At 42.1% G+C, this 17,127-nt stretch overlaps 3 long non-coding RNA genes across 6 annotated transcripts in view; 2 read left to right on the top strand and 1 right to left on the bottom strand.

The window, feature by feature from the left end:
* The window catches only part of LOC127599548 (uncharacterized), a 28,508-nt gene extending 14,907 nt beyond the window's left edge, over positions 1-13,601 (bottom strand). The window contains exons 1-2 of one of the 4 annotated variants that reach the window (XR_007962128.1): positions 13,352-13,601; positions 9,729-10,402 (exon numbers count right to left, since the gene is read on the bottom strand). This is a non-coding gene — a long non-coding RNA (uncharacterized LOC127599548). Of the gene's footprint in view, positions 1-9,728; positions 10,583-11,084; positions 11,100-13,351 lie in introns of those variants that run through there. The other 3 variants (XR_007962127.1, XR_007962129.1, XR_007962126.1) reach the window with 3 other exon arrangements.
* Positions 1,087-3,805, top strand: LOC127599557 (uncharacterized). Its single transcript, XR_007962139.1, has 2 exons — positions 1,087-1,199; positions 3,336-3,805. It is a non-coding gene; the product is annotated as an uncharacterized LOC127599557 (long non-coding RNA).
* Positions 6,173-10,381, top strand: LOC127599552 (uncharacterized). The gene is made up of 3 exons (XR_007962134.1): positions 6,173-6,420; positions 9,102-9,268; positions 10,235-10,381. It is a non-coding gene; the product is annotated as an uncharacterized LOC127599552 (long non-coding RNA).
* Positions 13,602-17,127: the final 3,526 nt, after the last annotated feature.

Here is a 17,127-nt window from a genome sequence, read left to right as displayed (position 1 = left end):
ACACAAAAGTGATTAATACTTGAACATGGTCATGTTTACACAGTTCCAAATGTAGAATTACTGATCAGATGATGATGACGGCGGGCCGGTGGTCCAGTGGTGAGCGCGTTGACTTCACAGTGCAGAGGTACCGAGTTCAATTCCAGCTCCGGCCTCCCTGTGTGGAGTTTGCATGTTCTCCCTGGGTCTGCGTGGGTTTTCTCTGGGTTCTCCGGTTTCCTCCCACATTCCAAAAACATGTATGGCAGGCTGATTGCGACCCTTGTGAGAATAAAGTGGATCGGAAAATGGATGGATGGATGATGATGACGACTGATTTTTCTTCATATTAGGGAGAAATGCCCCCTCAAAAATGGAAAACCACAAAAAAACGTTTTTTTCTACAGTTTATAAAAAAAGTGCACAATAAATGTAAAAGCCTGTGTATGAAAAACTATAAAAGCAATAAAAAAACAGATAGCCAGAAAGTAATATGCCAGACATTCAGTCACAAGAGTGTCAGAATTGTTTACAAGAGCACCACTTGATTGCTCTGGACTTAATTGTGTTTAATTTGATTCATTTTTTAAATTATCATTCTAAATGATGTTTGACTGCAGTTTGCACACAATTTCATTGTTTTCCTTTGCATATTATTGTTATGTTTTCTTTATTTTTGTATCACGCAAAGGAGCAGCAGTCCAGTCTTGTGCACTGCAATGAAAATAAAAGCTATTCTGCAAGTCTTCTCATCATCGTATTCGTACTTGCGTCAGTACAAAAAGTGTTGTCCTGTCTTGTGAGCAAACTTGTTGGTAATGTTGGTGTTTAAATTCTGTTCATGTCGTTAAGCACCCGAAACCCCACCAAACATTCTTTTCTTCACATTCGCATGCGAAAAAGGGTCATTGCTGAGTTGTTCACACCAGAGTTGACCTCAATTGCATGATGAGTTGGCTGCCCTTTGGGCATTCTACGTAGGCCAGCCAAGCCAGTTGGCTGTGGTACTTCTCGTCTTTAATTGAACACTCAAAATTGTCCCTAAGTGTGATTGTGACCGTCGATGGTTGTTAATTTATGTGTGACCTGCGATTGGCTGGCAACCAATTCAGGGTGTACCCTGTCGACTGCCCAAAGATGGTTGGAATAGGCTCCACCACACCTGCGATTAGAAAATGGACGGATGGATGAATTCTGTGTGACAACAGTGACCAAAGAAAGTGAGTGGCATATTTTGACAACAAATTTGTTCTTCCTGTCCCTGCCTGAGATTTGAAGGCCCTAATTAGACGTCGTAACAAATCAGACACTTTCACTCGCTCTGCTGTCTTAGATGCATAAAGAGCTTGCGCACAGGACACTTGCTCAATAACTCACTCAACTAAGAAGTGAAGATGCATGTCGAGTATTGAGCATTGAGCTAATTCGCAACCCTTGTCCCTGGATGGGCTTTTCAGATAGAAAGCAGAGCTGAAAACATAGCATGTCATAGCAACAGTGTAAAAGCGCAGAAAGCACATACATTAAAATATACAAACACGTTCACTTGTCCTCCACCAAACATGCGAAGGGTCATTGCTGAGTTGTGTTGTTTACGCCTTTGCAGATCAATGGTGAAACTAATCCAGCCAGTTGGCTGCCCTTTGGACATTCTATGTAGGAAAGGCAAGCCATTCTAGATTAATAGCTTTTGGAAAGTCATCAGACATTTTGTTTGAAGTTCATGACTAATAATTATTTTGGATAAAGTCATCGGACATCTGCAGGGATTGCTATCACACCTGCCTGAATATTTCAAACGAAAGATCGCAAGGCGTTTTGTTTTGTTTTGGGTTTTTTTCCCCTCGATCTGTTAGTAGTCCCTCGTTTATCACACTTTTTTTAATCATCCGCGATAAAAGAAAATCCGCAAAGTAGCATCCAATTAACATTAACGTTTTTTGTTGTCCGCAAAGTCCGCAAATGGTCCGCGAGAAGCTGAAAAACAACAACGAGTCGCACAGACCAACATATACAGTACTGTACTCCATGTGTATGTTAAAAAAATTAATATGTTTGAAAAAATCCGCGATGCACTGAAGCCGCGATAAACGAACTGCGAAGTAGCGAGGGATTTCTTGACTCTTGATTTCCAGAGCTTAGGTTTACATCCATCCATCCATCCATCTTCTACCGCTTATCCGGGGCCGGGTCGCGGGGGCAACAGCTTTAGCAGGGAAGCCCAGACTTCCCTCTCCCTAGCTACTTCTTCCAGCTCTCCCCGGGGGATCCCGAGGCATTCCCAGGCCAGCTGGGTGACATAGTCTCTCCAGCGTGTCCTGGGTCTTCCTCGGGGTCTCCTCCCGGTGGGACATGCCCGGAACACCTCACCAGGGAGGCGTTCAGGAGGCATCCGAATCAGATGCCCAAGCCACCTCATCTGGCTCCTCTCGATGTGGAGGAGAAGCGGCTCGACCCGTAGCCCCTCCCGGATGACCGAGCTTCTCACCTTATCTCTAAGGGAGAGCCCGGACACCCTGCGAAGAAAACTCATTTCGGCCGCTTGTATCCGGGATCTCGTTCTTTCGGTCACGACCCATAGCTCGTGACCATAGATGAGGGTTGGAACGTAGATCGACCGGTAAATTGAGAGCTTCGCCCTTTGGCTCAGCTCCTTCTTCACCACGACAGACCGATACAACGTCCGCATCACAGCAGACGCTGCACCGATCCGCCTGTCGATCTCTCGCTCCCTCCTACCCTCACTCGTGAACAAGACCCCAAGATACTTAAACTCCTCCACTTGGGGCAAGATCTCCCCCCCAACCTGGAGGCGGCACTCCACCCTTTTCCGACTGAGGACCATGGTTTCAGATTTGGAGGTGCTGATTTTCATCCCAACCGCTTCACACTCGGCTGCGAAACGCTCCAGTGAGAGTTGGAGAGCCCTGTTTGAAGGAGACAACAGCACCACATCATCTGCAAAAAGCAGGGATCCAATACTGAGGCCACCAAAACGGACCCCCTCAACGCTTCGGCTGCGCCTAGAGATTCTGTCCATGAAGGTTATGAACAGAATCGGTGACAAAGGGCAGCCTTGGCGGAGTCCTACTCTCACTGGAAACGATTCCGACTTACTGCCGGCAATGCGAACCAAACTCTGACATCGGTGGTATAGTGACCGAACAGCCCTTATCAGGGGGTTCGGTATTCCATACCCACGAAGCACACCCCACAGAACTCCCCGAGGGACACGGTCAAACGCCTTCTCCAAGTCCACAAAACACATGTAGACTGGTTGGGCGAATTCCCACATACCGCTTAGTTTTACATTTCGCAGCAAATATTTTTCCTGATGGGCTTTGTTTTCATTCAAGGTTCAACAACATCTTCTCGCCCTGTCGGCGAGGCTTTTCCCAGGGGTATTCCGATTTCCTCCCACATCCCAACAAGATGCACCGTAGGTTAATTGAACACTCAAAATTGTCCCTAAGTGTGATTGTGAGCGTCAGTGGTTGTTAATTTATTTGTGCCCTCTGATTGTCTGTCAACCAGTTCAGGGTGTGCCGTGCCTACTGCCCGAAGATGGTTGGAATCGTCTCCAGCACGCCCGCGATTAGAAAATGGATGGATGGAGGAATCCTGTGTGACAACGGTGACAAAAGAAAGTGAGTGGCATATTTTGACAACAAATTTATTCTTCCGTACCTGACTGAGACTTGAAGGCTAATTAGATGTCATAACAGAGCGGACGCTTTCACCCGCTCTACTGTTTAACGATTTATGGGTTTTTTTTTGCTCCATGAAAAGTCGCTTCTTTATTTCTCAGCTGTATATTACAAGACTTTGTTTGCACAAAAAAATGTTATTTTCAGAAATTGAGCCACTTCTGTCAGAACTACTTTCATGTGCCACATGTGCTGCTTGTGAAGTTAGTTGAGATCAGCTCACTGCTACTGTGCAGTGTTCATATCGAACATCTGTGTTCGCAAGTCAAAACAAAAAAAAAATGTTTAAAGACATCTCATATCTTGAAAGCCTCATAGGTCTGGGTGCTTGTATCTCAAGGCACCCCCTTGTACATTCCAAAAATGTATTACTCGTACCTCCACAAAGTTTCAATGATCTCAGATGTGTAGCTTTTGAACCAATCCTGCTGATAGTCACACAAACAAATGGCGTAGATGCAAACTTCCCCAGGGTTTTATGGACATTGTTTTTTTTTTAATGTCTATTTATATTGCCTTAATCCTGCACAATAACTACAATGGGAGCATGACAAACCGGCTTGGCGGCGACATCTCCTTCATGTAAACACTTAATGTAAAACTTGCTGCGTTGAAGAGGGTGCGCCCGTTGTCAGTCATCCATCACCATGTCTGTCATATAATTTAGGTTTTTTTATTTGAACTTTTTGGCCTCCTGTCAAATGGTTGTGCAATTTTTTTCATCATTGACACCAGCTGCATTTGCTCCGCAGTGGATTCTAACCCTGAACTCAGGTGGGCCTATTCCTGTTTATTTACTTCAACCCGCACTACAAGACTGCAATGTCTGTGAGAGTGGAGTACAAAGTCACTGTAAATTGTCTGGATAAAATAAACCATTTCATAAGACCACCTTTCATAAAAATCACAAAATGTAAATAGCCTTCTGATGTGCTGCGATGCAGACTTTTGAATGTGAACGTAACTACATGTTATTGTACGATGTGTTTCTGCTTCCTTGAATGTTAAGAATGTTAATAAGTTTTAGGATGGCAAGATTTTAACAGATTTTGAATTTTTATCCAATATTATGGCAAAAGTGAAATTGAAATTTAAGGACATCTGTACCGCATATCAGGCTTCAATCGCATTTGTCGGGGACTCACTGCAAGGTTCATCATACGGCAGATCAGTGTTCTGGGATCAACTATTGTATATGTTTGAAAATGTTTTGTCAGTATCTCCCACATCAGCACGCAAGCCTTTGAATCACAACACAAGATCATACGACTGACGGGACACAATGAACCAAAGGACACAAAAGCACTGTCATGACATCCATAGTGGAAAGATGTTGATTGACATGTTCAAGCACTTCTACATAGACTTCGCGAACAGCCCACCATGACATGCACAGTGTGTACCGAAACATTTCAATTTCGTTTGAGACGTGTCATTCTGAGACCAGCAGATTTTGGCAGGTTATACTTTGTAGTTTTGGAAGCATACGATTTCCTTTCACACAGCTCCCAACTTGGCCGTGTGGCAACGTTGCAAAATTGCCAACATCACTTGTGTTGGCAGCCTATCCCATTTCAGTCCGGCACAACATCCCCATGCAGCTTCACCATGTTTACTTTGTCTTCTGGGCTGCACTTATTGACTCAAGTCTGCAGATCTCAGAGCCCTATCGGGCTTGTATTCAATTGACATTTGTTTCAGGTATTCAGGACACAAACCATTCACTTGTCTGTTGCAGTTGTCAAATGATTGTGAACGCTCTGTCCAGTGAAGAATATGTCGTACATTTGCAGAATGATTTTCTTGATTTAAAAAAAAAACACATTTTTGCGGCACTAAATAATTAATCTAAAACCACTTTAATAAAAGTTGTGAGTCTGCACTTCAATCACGTGTGATTTCTTATATTTTAAATACAAAAAAATCATAAAAATGTAATGTCCAAATACTTCTGGACAATAACTTTTTTTTCTTTATGTAATAGCCACTCCTCCACTTGATGTTATTTTTAGAGTCTGAAGTGGAAATAATGGTTGGTTAAATTGCTAACAGAATAGACATATTCGAAATGTGATCTTTTCAAAGTGGTTAAAAATTCACATACACATTTATAAAATAGGGTGGCCCGGTAGTCCAGTGGTTAGCACGTCGGCTTCACAGTGCAGAGGTTCCGGGTTCGATTCCAGCTCCGGCCTCCCTGTGTGGAGTTTGCATGTTCTCCCCGGGCCTGCGTGGGTTTTCTCCGGGTGCTCCGGTTTCCTCCCACATTCCAAAAACATGCGTGGCAGGCTGATTGAACACTCTAAATTGTCCCTAGGTGTGAGTGTGAGTGCGAATGGTTGTTCGTTTCTGTGTGCCCTGCGATTGGCTGGCAACCGATTCGGGGTGTCCCCCGCCTACTGCCCGAAGACAGCTGGGATAGGCTCCAGCACCCCCCGCGACCCGAGTGAGGATCAAGCGGCTTGGAAGATGAATGAATGATTTATAAAATATATATTTATACGCAAGTGCAAAAAGTGATGTCGCAATGGCATTTTCCTAATAGTTTAGCAGGGAGAAAGAATAACAATAACAGTAGGAGGGTCACGTGTCCCGTTTTGTCCTGACAAACGTGTGTGTGTGTGTGTGTGTGTGTGTGTGTGTCTGTGTCTGTGTGTGAGAGAGACCATGTGACATAATGAAAATCTCCTGTTCTGATCCTGACTGAGGTTATCGCCGTGTCACATCATCCTCGGTGAGTTCAGAGACATCCACCTGACGCTCTCCTATCTCCGGCATCTGACTGCTACGTTCCTTTGCAAATTTCAACTTGCTTAGTCACTCTTGTCAGGACACCCGAAAAAAACAAAACGAAAAAACCCCCAAAACAAAACATGAGTGCCTCAATGCCGTCATTTTAATCAACCCAATCATGTAATGACGTCTGGCCGCGGGATTTGCATTTTGGCTTGAGATGCAAAATTTCTGCCTCCGAAACATATCCAGTCAAGTACAACTTTATTGTCAAATGCACTTTATGTGCAACATAACAGCACAGATGAAATGTCTTCCCTCTCAAACAGACAAGAGGAGCTGCTGCGGGTAAAATGACAAAATAATACAACACAACACATAAGACACAGACAGTCGTGCAATCTCAACCACTTTTCCTGCATACATTTTGTTGTTTGAAACAGTTATGGATGAAAGAGGAGTGAATCAAAGTGTCCTTTTCACCAGTGGATCAAAAATGTCATGATGAAAACGTGCACACGTCTGCTACAAACTAGATTTGAAAACAATTGGAAGGTGTAGCGTCCATTATCGAAAAAGAGATTGGCTCTCATCGCCTGTCCCATGTAAATCCGCTTCAATTACATTGCAGGTGTCACATGATTGTGAAATAATGGCAACTTATTTGCATTAATTTTCAGAGGGAACCTTTAAGGTAAAGCACAATTGTTCTGTGACCTCCGCCCATCTAGAAGTATTTGTTGTTGTTGTTGTTGTTGCTGTTTTTTTTTAGAATCAACCGATCAAGAAAAGCCATGTCAGGGTCAACCAGTTGCTGTTGTCTTGTGCTTAAACTGTAGAGGCAATGACGTAACTGTCTTGTGTTTTCGTGCGTTTGAAAATGTTTTTAAAAATTATTAAAATAAAATATGATAACACTGAAGCTGCATGGTTGCTGAGTAGTTAGAAGTTAAAAACGTATGAAAAAAAACAACTGAGATTATGATAGATTGAATTTATTGCACCAAATTGTTTTGATGGTGCATTTTTATTCCTAAACAAACTACACCATTTCTAAAGAAAGAAAGAAAGAAAGAAAGAACGAAAACCACTTTTAATGTTTCCTGGAACTTGTAAATGGACTTGCACTTGGATCGAGTGCTTTTCTACCTTCAAGATCAGCGCTTAATGCCGTCTCCTCATTCGCCAACTGATGATGTGGCGGCAGGAGCAACTGTGGGTTCGTTATCTTGCTCAAGGACACTTAGACATGGTTACAACGGCTGAGGATCGAAACCCGAATCTTTTTGGGTTGACAGACAACACTCGAGTACCTGAGTCATATACTACTCACATTGGGTACCGTACCGGTAATTACTACAACTATGTGTACCCTGTGATTGGCCGGCAACCAGTTTTAGGGTGTAACCTGCCCGAAGATGGTCGGATAGGCTCCAACATGCCCCGTGGCCCTCGTGCGGGTAAGCGCTTCGGGTAATGAACGGATGGAATATGAAAATGAGTCACTCGTCAGCATCGACAGCAAACTAAAACTTCCATCCAGAGATTAACCGGCCATGTTTCTGTGGTCACGCACTAGGCCACTCCCCCTAAAACACACAACACACGATCAATTTAATCTGGTATGTCGTTTCATTCAGACAAACGTGAGGCCATTTGTAGATTTGTACTTTTGGTGAGCATATCACCCGTTGATCTCGGAATGACATTTTTGTTTTAACATTTTCATGGCTGTCACACTGCTCCACCTCATTGCACAACATACATTTTTTCTCAGAACTGGATTTTTTTTCTTGACAAACCAGACAATGGAAAGCCTGTTGCTATCAGTCATTTTGGACATTTCATATAGCGTTCATTCGGTTTTGTTTTTGAAATGTAGTTTGTTTTAAATTTAGTCTGTTATAAAAATAGTCTATTTGTCAAGCATGTGATGGCAAGAAATAAGTATAACAATAAATCAATAAGTAAATACTAAATAAATAAGTAAACTCTCAACTGAAAATGCCATTTAAATAAAACTGTAAACCAATCCATACAATATGAAGTGCAGTTATACATCATGTTTATGGAATCGATTGACCAACAGAGCAAAAAATGTTTAAAATATTGATCCAATGTCTATGGGCGAGCAAAAAATGGCAAGGCCAAAGCTGTCTCAATGAACCCTGAAAAGAAAGTTTCAAAAATCAAGTGGCTAGTGACTTTTGGGACACTCTCTAATTTGTCCTTTTATAACCTCTTATGTTTTTATACTGTTCTGTGCCATTTTCCATTATTAAAGTGGCTTTTGGAGGCTGGAACAGATGAATGGAATTTCAATTTAGTAGTTCAACTTGGAAGATTGATTTCATATACTTTGCACTCCTGCATACCCGTGGTTCGGTGTCTAAGCTGAAGTGTCAGAGGATTGTTTGAGGTCACGAAGATGCCATCTACGCAACTCCCACGTAACACTGTGCATGAACCAAGATTTTAACCAAGGGTTGTTGTTTTTTTTATATGACTTCAAGCATTCCAATGCAGCCTAATTGACCATTTCTCAAGCTCCGTGATGATCATCATCATTAGACAGCATGGCAACACCCAATACTAAAGTGGCGAATGAAAGAAACTAACATGCTTTGTCTCGTAATTGCTGAACTTCACTGGTGTGTGTCTTACTTCCATAATGACTGACAGGTGCTGCTAATATCTCGAGAGGCATCATTCGTCAGCCAATGCAAAGCACAGCAAGCCATGTGATGGAGAGCAAGGTTGGAATGTAAAACTGAAGATAACATCTGAAACCTCCATCGCGACTCACTGTCACATGCGCAAAGTCGCCAGCCCAGGGGAAATATTTCAAGGTGGCTTTGTCTCATTTTCACAACTATTAGCATGAATAGTTGTCATACCTGCTGAGGCCCTCCCATGTGTTTTTCAATTTAAAGCAAAAAAAAATATTGTCTGTTATCAGTCACCTTTCACTCGACAAAGTTCTACACATGGACAGAGGAAAATAGCAACTCGTCCTTGCCGTGGCAACCTAATTCACTGTCGTGTAGTGGTAGCATGACTCAGTTGAGTGTGCTTGTTCACTTTTTGCAAAGTAACATAATCAATGTTTATTTTTTTGATTCGATTTTATACCACAGAAAGTATTTTTCACAACAGAGCTCTGTATACGGAGGTTATAGAAGGTGAATGTATCAGCTGTAATACCAAAACTGCATGCCATTATTATGTGTAAAGCTAAATTAACAAGACAACTTGGAGATGAGGGGTCAAAAGTGATCAGTATTTAGAACTGTTCATAATTCTCCCTACCTTGATTAGGGTCCTAGTTCCATCTGAATACTGCCACCACATTGTTTCATTCTGTTGTTGTGTTGAGCAAGCGTACTGAATACTGCATCTACATTGTTTCATTCTGAGTTGGGTTTGGCATTTGCACTAAATACTGCCACCACATTGTTTCATTCTTGGTTGTGTTGAGCAATCGCACTAAATACTGCCACCACATTATTTAATTCTGCGTCATGTTGAGCAATCACATTCCGCAATTGCACCCTGGCGAAAGTCTTTTTCACGAGTAAAGGAAGTGACGCTGTTCCAAATATTTGTAATTTTGTCCACAAGCCTTCACACCTGCTCTTGAAAGATGAAGAGAAAGTTTTGCAATTGTAAATGTGTGTTACCTGATGGGGGTCAAAACAAATGTGTTGCCTATTCAACTGTTCCATATTATAGTTAGCATTTTTTGTTTGTTTGTTATTTTTTTCAAAAAAAAATATCTGCAATGACTTAGAGCCACTGCTCCTCCACTTTGAGAGGAGCCGGAGGAGGTGGCTCGGGTATCTGGTTAGAAAGCCTCCCGGATGTCTCCCTGGTGAGGTGGTGCGGGCAAGTCCAACCGGCAGGAGGTCCCGGTCATGACATATGGGACATGACACGCTGGAGAGACAATGTCTTCCGTCTGGTCTTGGAACACCTTGGGATCCCTCTGGATGAGTTGGAAGAAGTGGGTGGGGGGAGGGAAGTCTGGGATTATCTGCTGAAGCCGCTAACTCCGTGACCCAACCCCAATAAGTGGTAGATAATGAATGGATTGATGGGTAACTCACAGGCACAAGAGGTGCATAACTAGCACAAAGAATGCAGCAGTCAAGTTGACAACACCTGAAAATTTTAATAAATGTAAAGCATTAAACAGCACTTTATTATGTTCGATAATACATAGATAAGGTGCTCATGACAATTTATAATAAATGCTCACTGCACTGTAAGGTTCCTGTATGTCAAGTCAAGTCAAGTCAACAGTATTTCTAGAGCACTTTCAAACAGCCATCGCTGCATACAAAGTGCTGTACATGGAGCGATTTAACATACACAATAAACAGTAAGACGAATCCGTAATAAAGGAGGTAGAAAGCACCAAGCATTAAAAACAAGAACAAATCTAAGTCATGCTGAGTCGAACGCCAAAGAATACAAGTGAGTTTTGAGGAGGGCTTTAAAGATGGGCAGCGAGGAGGCTTGCCGAATGTTCAGTGGGAGGTCATTCCAGAGCGAGGGACCAGCAACAGAAAAGGCTCGATCCCCTCTGAGCCTCAGTTTAGTTCTTGGTACTTCTAACAAAGACTGGTAAAAAAAAAAAAAGCCTACCGTCACAGCTTTGCTCACCCGTGAAAGAACTTAAACAGCTTGTTTAGATAGGATTTTGAAGTTTACACTCTGTAACCATGTGCTTACAAAGTCGTTGTAATCCTCCAATGATTTGTAAGCTTTCATTTGACGGTTTCACGGAGCATGTTGTCAACATCAGGTGGTAAACAATGTCAGGATCTCTGCCCAAAAATCATTCTTGGATAGCGTCCTTGGCTCGATTCCTCCAAACAAGTTAATGTTCTGCCTGTATTGTGGCTGTAGATCAGCTGGCAGGTCAGCAAAATACCTCAAAATGCTATCATAAAAGAAAGTTGACGATTGCTGTCAACGGCCATGTGTGCATGTGTGTGTGCAAATGCATGTAGCAAACGTTTTATGTCAGGGTGCAAACACTTGCAAAGACGCTCGCCAGACATTCCCAGTTTTAATCGATGCAGTTTTTCTTGCTAGCATCAACTTGTGAACGTGTTAAAATATTTTAGTTTTTTTTGTTTGAGATTATTGAAATTGTTTGCGAATGCCTATGCGACCATTTGCGACATTGAACGACGAAAAAAACCATCCGCTGGGCATACACACACTTGCAAACCTTTGCAGCTCGATGAGATACAGCCTTTTGCTGTTTGTGAAGTGGTATGCTCGCGCACTGCATTCACTCAACTCCCGTGCATTTACAAAGGCTGAGAAAAGTCTCAACAACAATTTAAAGTAATAACAACCCAGCCGTGTAGTAATCCGGTTTGTCTCCATCCCTCCCCACCACCTGTCCCACCAGTTGACTGTGTGTAACATACAAGGTGAACTGTGAAGTAATTTTTGAAAATCCCAAACGAAATATTATCTCATGAAGTAAAGCATGACAAAAAATCTTTTCTATTTTGAAAATTTGACAAAGTAATTGTTTTCCCGAAGTGAGATGCTGATGAAAGTCAAACCTAGAGGTGTGACGTCAATTTGAGACAATAATAGTGGGCCTCGCTATGGCAAGGTTACCAAACCAGTTAATTTGGAAAGAAGTGACGTTTCAAACTTATCTGAGTGGATTCAGGGGGAAGAGGAGGTTGTTGGCAAGATGTTTGTTGCACCATATATGTACGAGCCAGATGCTCAGGATCCAGAATATGTTCTGCCTGGACATAGAGTGGACAAGAACCCGTCGGAATGGGAGGAACGATAACATATATAGGTTGCGGTTATTAGCCTAGCGTTATTGCGCACAATGGGATAACTTACTTCAGTGGTGGGCAAACTACGGCGCGCGGGCCGGATCCTGCCCGTTGGTCTTTTTAATCCGGCCCGCCGAAGATTGGTACACAATTAAGGTTTGATTGCATTCATTTCGTTTGGACTTGTAATGACAGGTATTTCAACACCAGGTGGTACAGTTACTTCAAGTTGCAGAGCACAGGGAGGGAGGGGAAGACGAAGAAAGAAAGAGAGAGTAATGACTATGGATGGGAAAATGATATGTATCTGATTAAACGAAGCGGGTAACAAAGTATGAAACATTCAGGAGACGCCTGGAGTCGGAAAGACTCAAATCTACGAGACTTTGAAAAACAAGGAAGCGATTCTTACTCAGTCCGATTCTGGCAATTTTCATGCTCAGAGTGAATTGCTTGTGGCTCGAGTAAATGAACATTTCCTAGAAACATCATTTAACATGATTGTTATCCTGTTAAAAACTTTCCGCAAACTGGACCGCTAATAAGAGTCGGAGAGCAGTCAAATGTGTAGAGCGTGAACAACAGGTGGCTCAGTACACATCCTTGAGGCGAACCGGTGCTGAGTGTGATGATGGAGGAGAATATTACATTATTACTGGCATACAAAGACATTGTGCTATCTTCTTTATTTTCAATTTCTATTTCTAACTTTTGGCCTGGCCCTCCACAATATTTTCTGCTTCTAATTTGGCCCCCCCGGGAAAATAATTGCCCACCCCTGACTTACTTGGTCCATGTATTCCTGGGAGGAATACATGGACCAAGTGACCAAGTGCTCTCAATGTTAGCAGGAATTTCCTGCTAACATTGAGAGCACAAGTCATAGTGGGTTGGTGTCCTACATTGACATTGCCAAAGTAATTCTGTTGCGTTGTCGGCCAGCGCGCACATCATATCAACAGCAACGTAAGTTGTAAACCATTACAGAGGATGCCATCCATACACTCAAATACTATTTTGAATGTTTTCGTACAATATTACATCCATGTACACATGTAATACTTTGAATCGATCTTTTTATAAACAATAACCAGAGTTATTCTTTGATTAGCACACCTACCTTTTTTGCCAATCCGATTGAGAAAACAGAGATCTTCTAAGCGTTTGTAACAAAGAATGCTTATCGACACTGGCGTGAAATCCATTCGCTTTGCGAGAACAAACCCGTATCGTTCCCATTTTGCGGTTGATTTACGTGGCCTGTTCTTTTCTTATGGGCACTCAACAACTATTTGCCTAATGTCAACAGCACGTCGCGACACAAGGCCGAGGCATTTCGGCAAATAACTCACGAACAATGACGACGAGTAGTTACCAGGATAATGCCGACTGGTGACTCGGCATTCTGGAAAGGGCGTCACTTGCAGGAGATTGCCGAACAAAAGCATTTAAATTGTTTAGCGCGGCGCTATGCGGCTAACTATGAACCTGGGTATGTTGTGTTAACCCTCATATTATGTTGAAAAAAAAATCACATTGATTTTGTTGTGGGTCATTTTGACCCGCACTGTAAAAATCCACACAAAATAGTCAAAAAACAGGTTACACCAGTAACAACTTTGTTTAAGATGATGTAAACATTCAGATAAGAGACAGACAACAGATTTTTAATCCCAAAAGTATATTTAAGAACTGTTTAGTTAAAGTTTTTCCATGTCACGCTTCTTTTTTTCATTTAACTTTTTCTGAGATTTTCAGTGTTTTATAATAATAATAATAATAATAATACATTTTATTTGTGGGCGCCTTTCTAGAAACTCAAGGACACCTTACAACAAGCAGTTAAAATCACGAGTACAATGTTAAAAAACTACATCAAATAAGATAAGAAAAAAATACAACAAAATAAATAAATAAAACAATGGCTTTATGGTCTGAGTGAATAGGCTTGTCGAAACAGATGTGTTTTGAGGCGGGATTTGAAATGAGTTAATGAGGCTGTATTACGAAGGTCAGCGGGGAGTGAGTTCCATAGCTGGGGAGCAGAGCGACTGAAGGCTCTATTTCCCATGGTGACGAGGCGAGCAGGGGGGACAGAGAGGAGGACAGAGGAGGAGGAACGAAGAGAGCGGACAGGCGTAGGAATATGGATGAGGTCAGATAGGTATGGAGGGGCTAGGTCATGAATGGATTTGAATGTGAGTAGCAGGATTTTATATTGAATGCGGTGTAAAATGGGAAGCCAGTGGAGATGTTGGAGGACAGGTGTAATATGGTTTATGTATGGCGTGAGTGTGATAATGCGGGCGGCTGAATTTTGGACCAGCTGAAGCTTATGGAGGGTGTTTTGAGGGAGACCAAACAGAAGGGAATTACAGTAATCGAGTCGCGAGGTGACGAGGGTGTGTACAAGTATAGCAGTGGACTGAGGAGTGAGAGAAGAGCGGAGCCGGTGGATGTTTCGAAGATGATAATATGCAGAACGAGTGATGTGGTTGATATGTGAGGTGAAGGAGAGGGTGCTATCAAGGATGACACCCAGACTCTTGACCTGAGGGGAGGGGGAGATGGAAGAGCTTTCGAAGGTAATGGAGAAATTGTTTATTTTGTTTAGATTGGATTTAGTGCCAATAAGGAGGAATCTACAAAGTAATCTATAAAGTAATACTTTATCTACAAAGTATTGCCCTGGCAGTTGTATGTGTGCTGTCAGATTGTCAAATCCCCTTTTGGTGGAATTGTAATCCAGGATCATTTGTGGCTTCATGTCTTCTCTTGTGTTCAGAGATGCATCAGTTTGCATTGTGCCCATTACAAGAACATTTTTGTTTTTCTTTGTGCAATATGACACAACTGCTGCTTTCTCAGTGAAAACAAATACTGAGGAATGCAGAGGTCTGCCCTGCATCTTCAGAATTTCACCGGGAATTTTTATCTTATTATTTCTTCTGACTGTTGCCAACATAGTCAGCTTTCTCCCCTGAACTTCATCTCCAAGGCCGTAATATTGTAAAGAAGTGACTTTGCAATCCTTCACTCATCTTCAGAACCACACGCATCATCTGAATCTTCTCAGATGCTCCTCCAGGTAGCTTTCCAGTATGCACTTGCATATTCCATACAAAACTGGATATTGCATCACAGGCTGCCCACATTTTGATGCCATACGTGCCAGAAAGATTCTGTGTCTCTGAAATGTCTTCCTCTGCATCACTATCCCAGTTCAAACTCTGTGATGAAGCTTATTCAGCTGTAAATTTTCTGGAGAATCATTTTTGTATGTTGGTCATAGAAATGACATGAGAAGAGTGACGAGTCAAATGAGAGAAAGTTCCTGCTCTACACATACCTGGCTGGGTATCTGGAAGTCACTGAGCAGTCAAAACAAAGTACTGTTCATCAATTAGACATGTTTCTTTTGGATCTGAAAAGCTACTTACCCATATTAAAGTATCTGGGTCAAAATGACCCCAACATCATATTTGTATGCAAACTGTGCAGAGACATCCCACTACACATCAGAGTGTCCAGATTTTACACACCAGTTCATGACCCTAGATGAGGAAAAGTCACTAAATTTCATGAAGAAAAAGAAAGGATATCCACTGTTTTGGTCACCACAAAAATTGAAACGGGTCAAATTGACCCATATCATAATATAAGGGTTAAAAAGTGTGTTTGAAATAGTTTTAGCCATGAGCGTAAGTTGAGGGGTTCGTTGTTTTTAGTGGATAGCTCTACTTTACGAACGGCAAAAGGAGAGATGAAACTTTACGAACGGCAAAAGGAGAGATGAAATCCTTTGAATGCAGTTTTATTGAAAAGGGAAAAAAAAGACGTCTGCACCGCAGCATTTCGAGAACACACTCCTCCTTACGGCAACTAAAACACTTCCTGTTTTCTTGTTAGCTGTAAGTATTCCTCAAAAGATGGTTCACCAAGTTAACTCCTTGCCCGACCTTTGATAACAGCCAATCCACCTGATGTGAAGGCATCTCAGAGACACGTCTTATGTAATGATTTAAAGAATGAGCGCATATAGGAAACAGATACGATCTGGAATGTTCCTAATGTCACAAACAATCCAAGGTTCCCCAACACGTGACCAATGCTTCATCTATGATCTTGAGATTGCGATGTCGCCCAACAGCGCCTTGTTTTCAGTTACAGTACAACTCGAACAGCCAGTCCCCACGCGACTGGACGCTCCCACTCATGAGGAAGTCTTTATATACAATCATCTTGAGATGAAGTGGATTAAATACCAGTCTGAGATGCTCAAAACAACCCAACATCCAATTGGCAATCAAAAACGTCACATTTGTAGGATGAACACGATTATATCACATAGAATTTGCATGAAATCTTGTCAACTCCATCTCATAGTTCCATTCACGTTGAAATAACAGAAGACTATCACGTTTCTTTGCTTAGGCATCATCACAAATGTGGACACGTAACGTGGTGGAATACTTCAGAGGCTGAGAGTTTAAATGTAGGCTCTGGCCTACCTGGGTGTTGTTTGCATCATGTTTTCCATGGGGGGCATGTGGCCAATGACTACCCCTTCATATATACTGTATATATACATGTGTGTGTGTGTGTCTCTCTCTCTCTCTCTCTTTCTCTTTCTCTCTCTCTCTCTTTCCCCAGCAGCGTTAAACTTGCCTATGCATGCTGTAAATTGTCTGCAAATGTTAATTTTAATCAACTGAACTTTTAAATAAACCGTGCTACCTTGAATAAATTAAGTATGAAAGATATATTTTCTGTCATTCTAATGTTCCTCTGTTACAGTATGAATAAACAGAATGTAATTATCCTGCCAACAGTGGACGCAAACTTTATATCATGAAGTTAACGGAATGGACTCTGCAGTGTTAATTTGGGGC

The sequence above is a fragment of the Hippocampus zosterae genome, chromosome 4, assembly GCF_025434085.1.
Source record: "Hippocampus zosterae strain Florida chromosome 4, ASM2543408v3, whole genome shotgun sequence".
NCBI classification, from domain to species: domain Eukaryota; kingdom Metazoa; phylum Chordata; class Actinopteri; order Syngnathiformes; family Syngnathidae; genus Hippocampus; species Hippocampus zosterae.
This window is presented reverse-complemented; position numbering and strand designations above follow the sequence as displayed.